Source organism: Scomber japonicus, chromosome 15 (assembly GCF_027409825.1).
Source record: "Scomber japonicus isolate fScoJap1 chromosome 15, fScoJap1.pri, whole genome shotgun sequence".
Classification (NCBI taxonomy): Eukaryota; Metazoa; Chordata; class Actinopteri; order Scombriformes; family Scombridae; genus Scomber; species Scomber japonicus.
The window spans coordinates 15,329,751-15,340,501 of NC_070592.1; positions in this window are offsets into that span (position 1 = coordinate 15,329,751).

Consider the following 10,751-nt stretch of genomic DNA (forward strand, 5'->3'; position numbering starts at 1 on the left):
AATCCTCTTCTCAAGGGTCACGACACAAACCTCCACAATACCACTCAACTGTTGTTTTTAACACTTTTTACTCGTTAAACAAACATACACATATAACCTGCTAGTTAGTTGATTAAGCTAACTAGCTGCTGTCTGTAGGCAGGCACACACATACCACAGTGAGGGCAGTATTTCCCAAAATGTCAACCTATTCCTGCCTAGAAAGCAAAGTTGTTGAAACTTTTTCTCAATTGAAATGTCTGCTGTGCTTTTGGTATTTTCAAATAAAAACTGGAGCTGCATTTCACCTGCTGAAGCAACAGAAGCGATCTTGTGTGCTCACAGAGTTTCTAAAGGAATCAGCCTGAAATTAAGCGAACTGTTGCTTGAAATAAATCTGTCTGAGGTTTTCTTTCAGCGAGGCTCAGCGGTGTGAATGTGTGTGAAGAGAAAGAAATGAAAAACATCACGTTTGCTCAGCCAGCTTAACCCAGACAAATAAAGGTTAATGAAAAATAAGCCCTTAAACTGAATGTGTAATTTCCGCAGGAGGCTATGGAGTGTGCGTGTGGCACAGTATATACACTCCTCACCTGTGTGTGTGTGTGTTTCTACACTAACACCCACACACTCACAATGCTACAGGAAAGCCCTGCAAAGTAAGTGTATAATTATGCAAAGGAAACGGACTGCACTCGCTCCCGAAAGCGAACAAGCAATTCTTCAAAGTGAATCAACAGTTGTTGAGTTCTCTGTAAAATGAATGGAAATATGAATATGGATCAGAGTGCTTCCTTTTCTGCCCCGTCAGCTTTTCTTTTTTTTTTTTTAAGAGGCATTGCAGCACCGCAGACCTAGTTTTACTCTCCTCCTACCACTGCATATTGAGTCTTTTAGATGCATGGAGAAATGCTCCGAGCAGAGAGAAACTATGAGCAGAAAGTAAACATTTGTGTCGCTGTTCTTTAATCATTTCTTTTCACTTAGAGGTCAATAGTTTATCAAAACTTTACACTACAACTCAATGAACTTTAAAATGGTCATATAGCTTCATAAATGTCATCATAAATTACGCATTCTCAATTAAATGAAAAGGCCAAATTTGACTTACTTAGGGCAGACTGAGAAGGATTTGTAATCACACCATTCAAAGTTTGCCCCTCCTTCACAGCTCAACATCACCATCTCTGCCCCTGCCCACAGTTCCCAGAGCACAGCCCAGTGTACACGGCCCTGCAGCATTACATACCTCCTTAAGGCAGCAACTCAAGAGCAGTGAACTGGAATATCTCTGTGAAAATGACGGATGAGGTATCTTGCAGATATTTATCAAATAATGTGTTTAGCATGTGTTAATGACATTGTGTATAAGAATGAACAGCTGTGCTAATAGTTGGATGACTGGTTTTTATTAGCCATTCTAGCGAGCTAATAGGCATTATAATAGACAATGATTATGTGTCATGATAATAATGTTATTACATTGCCTAGTAATCTGTCGAGTTACAAAAAGCAACCAACAAGTCAACAGCAACATTTGCTATTTTTTTTCCCAGCCCAGACAGGAGAATTTAGTGTTTTCAATTCAATGTTATTTATATAGCACCAAATCACAACAAACGTTATCTTAAGGCACTTTTTAGCTTAGCTTCCTGAGGTTCTGACTCAGACGACACTGATTACAGTGTCAGCCAGGGCAGAACAGGGCCTTGGGGGAGAAGAGGCCGAGGTGTGAGAGCTGGAAGCATGGAGGCAGGGGCAGGAGTAGAGCAAAGGGGTTAGGGCAAAAAAGAATTAGAGGGAGATGAGTGAGGTGTGGTGAAGAGCAGGAAAGAGTGATAGCTCTCCAAGAAGATGAAGGGCCCACACAGAGTTTTGGTTAGGCTACCCTAATATGGTGTGTATCGTAATTATAGTGTAATTGTAATACATGCCTCATTGGTTTTTAAAGCACACAAGATGCAGATAATGATGTAGATTTATGTGATTCCCACCATGTCTTCTGTTCCCTCAGCAAATTCTTTAAGGTATGGAGCTGGAGGAGTACAGAGACCTGACCAGGGAGCTATTTGCTAGGGAACCAGGCTTAGTAGTTTCTGATGCATCATGATATACCAAGGCAAGGCAAGGAAAGGCAGCTTTAGCTTTATTTATATCGCGCATTTCAACCCCCCCCCCCCCCCCCCCCACACACACACACACACACACAAACACACTAATACTAAAAAAAATACAAATAAAAACAAAGTACATAAAAATAGAAAGAGAGAGAAATAAAATACTAGAATAGAACATTAAATATAAGGTTGCAGCATAAAATCATTCAAATGGCATACAGTGCAAATGAAAGATTAAAATTGCTATTAAAAGTGCTTTAAAAGAGCTCAATCATATGCACAGGAGAAGAGTGTTTTTAACTTAGATTTAAAATGTTCACAGTTGGGGCTGATTTCAGTTCTGCTGGTAGTTTGTTCCAGTTGTGTGCAGCATACCAGCTAAAAGCTGCTTCACCATGTTTAGTCTAAACTCTAGGCTCCACTATCTGACCTGAGTCAGTAGATCTCAGGGCCCTACTGGTTTTATATTCTACTAATTCATGTATTCTGGACCTGCAGATACCACCGTCTGCTGGCCTACCTGGAGTACCATGGTGCACATGTGGAAACATGCCAATGGACAGAGAGAAACTCTGCTGCAGCCAGGACCATACAAACTGCACTTCCAAACTCCCACACTTCTCCCTGTACTGCCTTGATGAAGGCAATTTGCACATTCACAGGCAGTACAGGAATGATGTTTTGGTAGTCGGACAGGCGAGGGAGCCAGGGGATGACAACCGGGAATACCATTACACTTCTTACATTTTGGCAATATGGTGCTCTTGGTCAGGGAAACAGATGGGTCATCCCCATGGTCAGTATAAGTATTTTAATTTTAGATAAACTAAATGACTGATTTTAAATTTCATGGTGATAATGTATTTGCTGTGGTGGCACAGAACTGATAAATGACTGGTCACAGATACAGACAGAATGTATCCATTAAGTGAAATACCTCATCATCTGTGATTCAATATACAGTAGTTTTTTTATATTATACCATGTTGCTCACTAAAAGAAAGAGATGAATATCAGAGAGTCAAAAAATGTAAAGGAGATGAATCATGCAAACGGGTCTATATTTGTATTCTGGAGCTCTGCTGGAATGTCTTTGTATGATTTGCAGTAAAATAAATAAATACATACATAAAAACGTCTTATTTATCTTATACTTATGCAGCCCCTCAGTTCAGCCTTTGTCTAAAACACTGTATTAGCTCCTGTCTCTTTATGCCCTGCTACCAATGAGCCCACTCTGTTCTGATTGGTTAGCTTCCAGAAGCTGCCCCTGGGTTAGGGTTAGGGTTAGACTGTAGACTTCCAGCCAGCTGGAGGCTACATAACAGTCAGATTTAATTTCTTTTTCTCAGTCTCATGAAATCACCATATGGAGGAAGTAGATGTATCATTGTAAATAATGGATTCAGAGCAAGCCCCCAAGAAGAGCATTGGGTTGTCCAGCCAATTTGACATAGTGGCCAAACCATGTAATTACAACTTCCAGGTCTTTCACATGATGCACACTGGCAAAAAAACACTTTTTCCTATATACAATTATTGGAAAAGGAGCAGCTGTAAAACAGAAAATACATTTTTCTTATTGTCACAACCCCCACAAAATGACTAGTTTTACTATCAGAATTTGATCCACTGAGTCAAAGTCAATTTCATTTATATGGTGTCAAATCACAACACACGTTATCTCAGGGCACTTTTTAAAATAGCAGGTCTAGACTGTACTCTTTAATTTACAGAGACCCAGCATTCCCCCATGAGCAAGCACTTGGCGACAGTGGTGAGGAAAAACTCACTTTTAATGGGAAGAAACCTCAATCAGAACCGGGCTCTAGGTGGGCGGCCATCTGTCTGGGTTAACAGGTCAGTCCAATTACATTTGGACAGTCTAAAAGAGCAGCATGACTAAAATAATTTATCCTCATTCAAGTGAAAGAGGAGCATGCTGGAAGTCATCCAGCTTGTGCCAGCAGAAGGCGCTCCTTTGTGTAAATTTGGAGTACATGGTCAAACAATGTATTTGGACGTTTAATTTGGAGAACTTGTTGATATAGTCAGCACCATTGTTTAATGACGTTAGAATTTATGGATTTACTGGGTAACAGTTGCCAAGAGCAATAATCCTGATATGCATCTTCATATTTGTCTGCATCTGTGTTTGTGTTTAAATTTGACTTTGCTGCAGACATCCTAAGAGTTGAGTCTTGCTGCAGGCAGTTCCTTGCAGAAAGGTCAGAAGCTATGACAGCTTTTTTGTTAATGTCACTCTAAATGTTTATACAGTAGCAGGCAGGTCAGGTTGGAATGGAAGTGCGAGTTTGCTGTAACACAATACAAAAAATCTGTATTAATCCACATTTTTTCCCCATTTACTGTAAATGCACTATAAAACTACAATACAGCAAAGTGATCCAGAAAAAAAGTCAGCAGGGCATGATTTATAAATCAGTAGGATATGGTAATGGCAGGTAGATTCATAGACATGACATGGATGATAGAGCAATAGCGGCTTTAGCGTTTGAATAAATTGTAACTGACAAGTGTAATTTATTTTTTTTCTACTCACATTTATCAAGCTACTTTAGAGGCAATTTAGATCCCAATGAAGTTCATTCTCTCAAGTCGTTACACACACACACGCACACACGCACACACACACACACACACACACACACACACACACACACACGCACACACACACACACACACACACACACACACACACACACACACACACACACACACACACACACACACACACACACACACACAGATGTGTATTGGCAACATACATCTTCATTAGTGTCCAGTCATATCTCTGTTCTTCTCACAGTTTGTGACTCTAGTTTCTTTGTCTCTCTCTCTCTCTCTCTCTCTCTCTCTCTCTCTCTCTCTCTCTCTCTCTCTCTCTCTCTCTCTCTCTCTCTCTCTCTCTCTCCCTCTCTCTCTCATGAATGTTAAAATCTCTGAGCATTAACACTCTGTCACATTTTAACATAATGACTGAGAGGCGCTCAGACAATTGTTTCGTCAAATTTCCAGTTACGGTAATCACGGATATGCTTGCTTAACTTCACATAGAAAATATTCTTGAGAGAGGGAGAGAAAAAGAGAGGAGACAGAGCCATGAGTGATGAATATGACTTTATTTCCTTTTTATTGCAATGAATAAAATTTATGGTCACATTTTTGTTGAAGGCAGATTACGTTAGGTGATCGCTGTGAATATTATCTTTTAAATAATCTGCTATGAAAACTAAAAATATAAAATACATTTTTTTGTGAACAATTTTGTCATTTTCTAAGATACTAAAGGTGAAGGATAGATAAACCTAAGCAGATAAAACCTTCATCTTTATTTTCACATATTTCACTGTCCATCCCCATTGTAACATATTTCCAACCAAATAAATATCTATAGATACAGTATTGCCTATCAACTGTCCCAATACAATAATACTTCAAACACACAACAAAATGTACATCACTGCTTAAATAGTCCAACATCTCTATCTCTATCATTTTGCACTGGGAGGTGTTTAAGTAGAATAACTAAGCTGTATTTCCATAATCTGCTGTTGAACAGAAAAGACTGCAACAGGACAGACTGAACTTCTCTGATCCTATAAGTCACCAAAACCAAATTCCAAGAAGCTAGTCATTGCTGTACTGTAGCTACCATTCAGGAAACAGAGGTAAAACCTTTGTCATTTTCTTCTGCAAATTTGGAGACCTGAATCATAGTTTATTTTTAAAATTTAAAGAACCCCTCCAGACATGTTGCAAGATATAGACAAAGGTACACTCACACTGAGCCAGGGAGTAGTTAAAATGCTTTTATTGGTTAGGGCATATCAGAGGTAAAAAAAATAAAAAATAAAAAATAAATAAAAAAACCTAAAGGAGAATGCTGACTAGTTTCAACTCAGACTGTTTCAACTCAGAAAAGAAGGGAGGGGTCAACCTGAGTTGAATATAAGGTTGTCTTATACAGAGAATTAGGAGGCTAAATTACACCAGCATATCACACAATAATAATACCACAAGTAGGCTACATGAAATAGAAGTTAAGAATAAAAAAAAATAAACCTCAATAACTCCAACAGCAATGAAAGGAGTAGGCCAGTTTACAAAAAAAGTAATACATCTATTCCTCATTAAGATCTGGATACACCAAAGCATTAAATTTAAATAAGTCCAATCAGTCGCTCTCTGAAGTAATTTACTAAGACAGTCGCCACCTCTGATTGATTGCCCCACAAACTCAATAACCTCCACTTTCAAAAGACTGTCATTGCCGTTATGACAATTATGGAAGCGGCGTACCATAAGATAGAGTAATCTACATTTATGGCATATGTGTGTTCTGCCTCTCTACCTTTCAAACACCACTCAGTTCACCCTGTGTGAAAGCATGTCCACACAGTCCGCACATGTCCTGGTGAAGTGGTACACAACATGTGGAGTTACGACTGTCTTGAGATTTACACATTTTTTCTGTTGCATAATCTTTACCTGATTCTTTGACATATCATCCGTCACCTACCACACCAAACTCACATGCATAACCAACACTGCTAGGATAATTGGTCTCCCTGCACCCAACCTCTCAGAACTAAACAATAAAGCCATTGCACGCATTGTGATCTCAATAGCACAGGACATCACACACCCACTCAATCACAATTTTACTCTAATGCCATCCGGGCACTGGTACAAAGCATTGAGGTGCAGAAGGGCTTGCTTTTGGAAAAGCCTGATTCCTGCAGTCATTGCTGCTTTAAACATTAATCCTCACTGAACGGGCCTGAGTGTGTTTTGCTGTCTGTCATCTTATGTTGTTATCATTGTTGTATTGTTTATTAAGTGTTGTCTTGTATGTACAGTGCTATGGAAAAGAATCTCTCCTTGTGGACAATAAAGTTTAAAGTCTAAAAAGTTTAAAGTCTAAGTCTAATGTTTGCGCAGTTATTATGAGCAGTTTCCATGCATTTGAAAGTCCCAATAGGTCTCTTGAGCCAGTGGCCTTCCCTCCTTACTAGAAGATAACTGTGTCTGTTCTTTATAGAGGGGGCTCACTTGTAGCAGAAGGTGGGAGGAAGTTGTAAAATCTCCATTAGGAAGGGGTTGCTCCTGAAGATATCCCAATTAGAGAGAAAGATCTGCCTGACCTCTTAACCTGTTTGCTAAAATGTCTGACAAAATGTATACTTGAAGTTTTCTTTGTCTGTTTGTTCGATTGTCACAGGAGGTTATGACGTCTGATGGAAGTCCAGGTCATAGATACTTTGCTGTATGAAAGTAAAAATACTTGGGACTTGGAATAATCATATATGAGTCTGATATGGTTCCACAAAAAGTCCAGTTACCTCATTAAAATCCTCAAAGCAACATCTCCTCGTTCTCTCTAATTGAAAAATCCAGAATCTATTAATATGCAAATAGTCACTTCAAAAGTTAAACTGCGAGACACAAGTTGTCTTGTACTTCACTGAAAAGTCCATTCTCAGTGTACAGTATGTTCACTGAAGGCTTTAGGTTTCCACATCACAAATCCTGCTCGTAGGCCCACTCCTTAAACTCAGATTTCCAATTTCCGAGCACAGAGAAACTTTCCCCCTTGAGCGGATGAATGTGAAAACAGTCTTCTTGTGTCAAACTCTGCACATACATCATTCTGCACAGTGAAGCTCAAACATCCAACTGAACTATGAACAAGCAGAACACATTTTTGAGTGGAGGGGGATATTTAAAGACTGATACCAATGTTCTTTCAGCGTGGTGCTTTTACATTTAGGTATTTCAGTCAAAGAAAAACAAATTACTAAATGCAACAATTTGGCAAAAGAGAAAAAGCTCTTTTAAACAATTTTTAGTCCTTCCTTTAGGGCAACCCAGGGTCATACAGCTGTTAAATGAATAAAAACAAGCCAAATTAATGAAACATGGGGAAAATATCCAAATGATCAGAGAAAAGCTGTAGAAGTGAGGGGTTGCTTGACCTCAGTATTTCTTACAGTGACCTGTAATTGCAGCATTAGCATTTTCACAAATGAAAGATAAGAAAAGCAACATACTTCAGAAATCCAGGTGAAGATGCATCATGTGTCCAAACGCTACTGTAACATCAATGATAGTTTGAATTGAGCCTGTCACACACTAGCTGTTACACCACTATTTTTATTTATATGTTGAAAATGTCATAAACTGCAGTTATGAGTTTGAGTTTTTTTTTATTCCAAAATCTAAATTGCAGCACATGTTAAAGCCCTTTTTCTGTCTTTGATAATGTTCAACAACTTCATCAGCCTCACACAGATATTTATAGTCAATGTTTTCTTCTTTTGGGGTAGTGAAAAACATATCTCCTGTTTAAATATGCACCTCACGCTGTGTGTCTGAACATTTTAACATCTCACTCCTGAGTTGTTTTGCCTTCAAGACGGATTACCAGAACACCCTAGTAGCTGAATGGTTACTGCGCATGCCATATAACTGCATCGACCCTGGCTCAATTCCAGCCAGTGACCTCTGTTGCATGTCATACCCATCTCCCATTCCCTGTCTATGTCAAAAAATGCCAAAAAAAGAAAAAAAACTCACATTAGCAGGCCAGTGATTTGAAAACAAGCACAAAGACCTCAATAAATAAGTTCAAGTCATTTGATGAAATCTGCTTGATTACAGTCATTCTTCTCCGCTGCCTCTTTGTTTTTATGAACGCCGTTTCAGAAGGCGCTGTATTTAGCAGCCATTCATCAGCACACTGCTTTCTCCTACTATTCACTGCAGCACACATTTCCTTTTTATCAGGGAGAAATGTTGTGAACAGAGCTCAAATTTCTTTTGGATGGGGTCTTTACTCACTCAACCAAAGGCTAGCTAGCTAATTAGATCTCAAGCTACGTGCTGTGTTTGCCCTTGAGGAAGGCAGCATTGTAACACCAGGGAGTGAGCGCAGATTTTTGGGTGATGAAAGTGTGTTAACCTCTGTGAAAGTGTGTATCGCTTTGTACATGAATCCCGCCCTGCATGACTCCACATACTGTATGGTGTAGATGCTTGTACATGTGTGTGCACATTGAGACTATGTGCATGTGTGTGGGGCCAGAGCAATGACCGTTCAATTTTGGCATTGACAATAAAATTTGGCACTAGAAAACAAAACATTGGCATTGAAACACTGGAAAAAGTTGTACTGGCAGTGAAAAACACAGGCATTAAAAAATTACAATCTTACAATCTTATTGTATTTAGATATTTCATTATCTGTTTTTCACTGTCAATGTGTAGATTTTTTCCTCATCTCTGTCTTTTATCAGTGACATTTTTTTAATGCAGTCAGTTTTTTTCAACTTTCAAAGTTTCAACTTTGTTTTTCAGTTTCAGTGAAAAACCTTCTTTCCAATCCTTGTGCCAGTCTTTGTTTCAGTGCCAATACAACTTTTGTTTCAACCTTGTACCTTGTGTTTCAATGTTTCCATGTTTCAGGGCCAAAATTTAACTGTCACTGTTCCAGCCCCGTATATGTGCATGTGTCTGGGAAAACCATAACACACCATAACACATAAATATCTTTTGACAGTGATTTGTGACAGTTTTGGAACAGACAAATTAGGTTGTCCTGTTGATTGTTACTGATACAGTACTACTGATTAGAAAATGCTCCAATGGGTCATGCTGGAGTACGCCATTAGGTTAAACAACCTATTTCGTCATTTAACTTGGAGGATTTATGTTCTGTTTGATGCAATATACGACCACCATATAGTGTGATTGTGAAGGTTTTTTCTCCATAAACAAATTGTATAAATCCTAAAGAATACACTATCTCTGCTCACTGAAAGATTAGTTGAGGATTAATGATGAGGGATTTATGAATGAAAATTAGATTTGTGGTTCAAAGACTGGCACAGAGCCTAATTACGAGGGGATACTTTGAATGGTCAGGGGTTAATGGCATGTAAGGGTTAAGTGTAATTAATGCATGTAGTTCAATGCAGAGAGGGACGCACAGATCTGTACAGTATATCTGGGAAACTAAGCAACTATTAAGCAAACAACAATCAACACAGGAGGGTCAACTCTGCAGGTCAAGACTCAGCAGATAAGGGACACTCTTTAGAGAACAATAATGTGCACATTTTTGAAACAGCTTGTTTGAAAGGGGAGTGGAGGAGGCTATCAACATCACAGGCCTACCACACTACTCATCACCCACCCACCCACAATGTGGTCCTGTCATCGCTTCCAAGGAGATTTAACAACCCTTCACATCTGGTCTCAAGTGACAACTCCAACTCCAACAACTGTCATTACAACAACCAACAATTAAAAAACCAAGTGGTATCAACGACCTTGATAACAACCCAAAACGTGGTTAAATAAGGTTTGTTTTAAAGGATGGTTTTTCATGTGTTTATACTTTAGACATCTGTTAATGTTAGCTTATGTTTAATTCTGATGGAATTGGGTTTTATTAAGATTTCAGGTGGATGTTAACTTATTTAAGGTTCTCTTCAAGCTGAAAAACTAACTTAGTGAACATTCAATTACTGTAAGTGAACAACCTGATACCGTGACCAGATATTACTTACTGTATTCATATTATTGTTCCACTTTTCCTTTTCCTTTTTCCTTATTTTTACCATGGTGCTG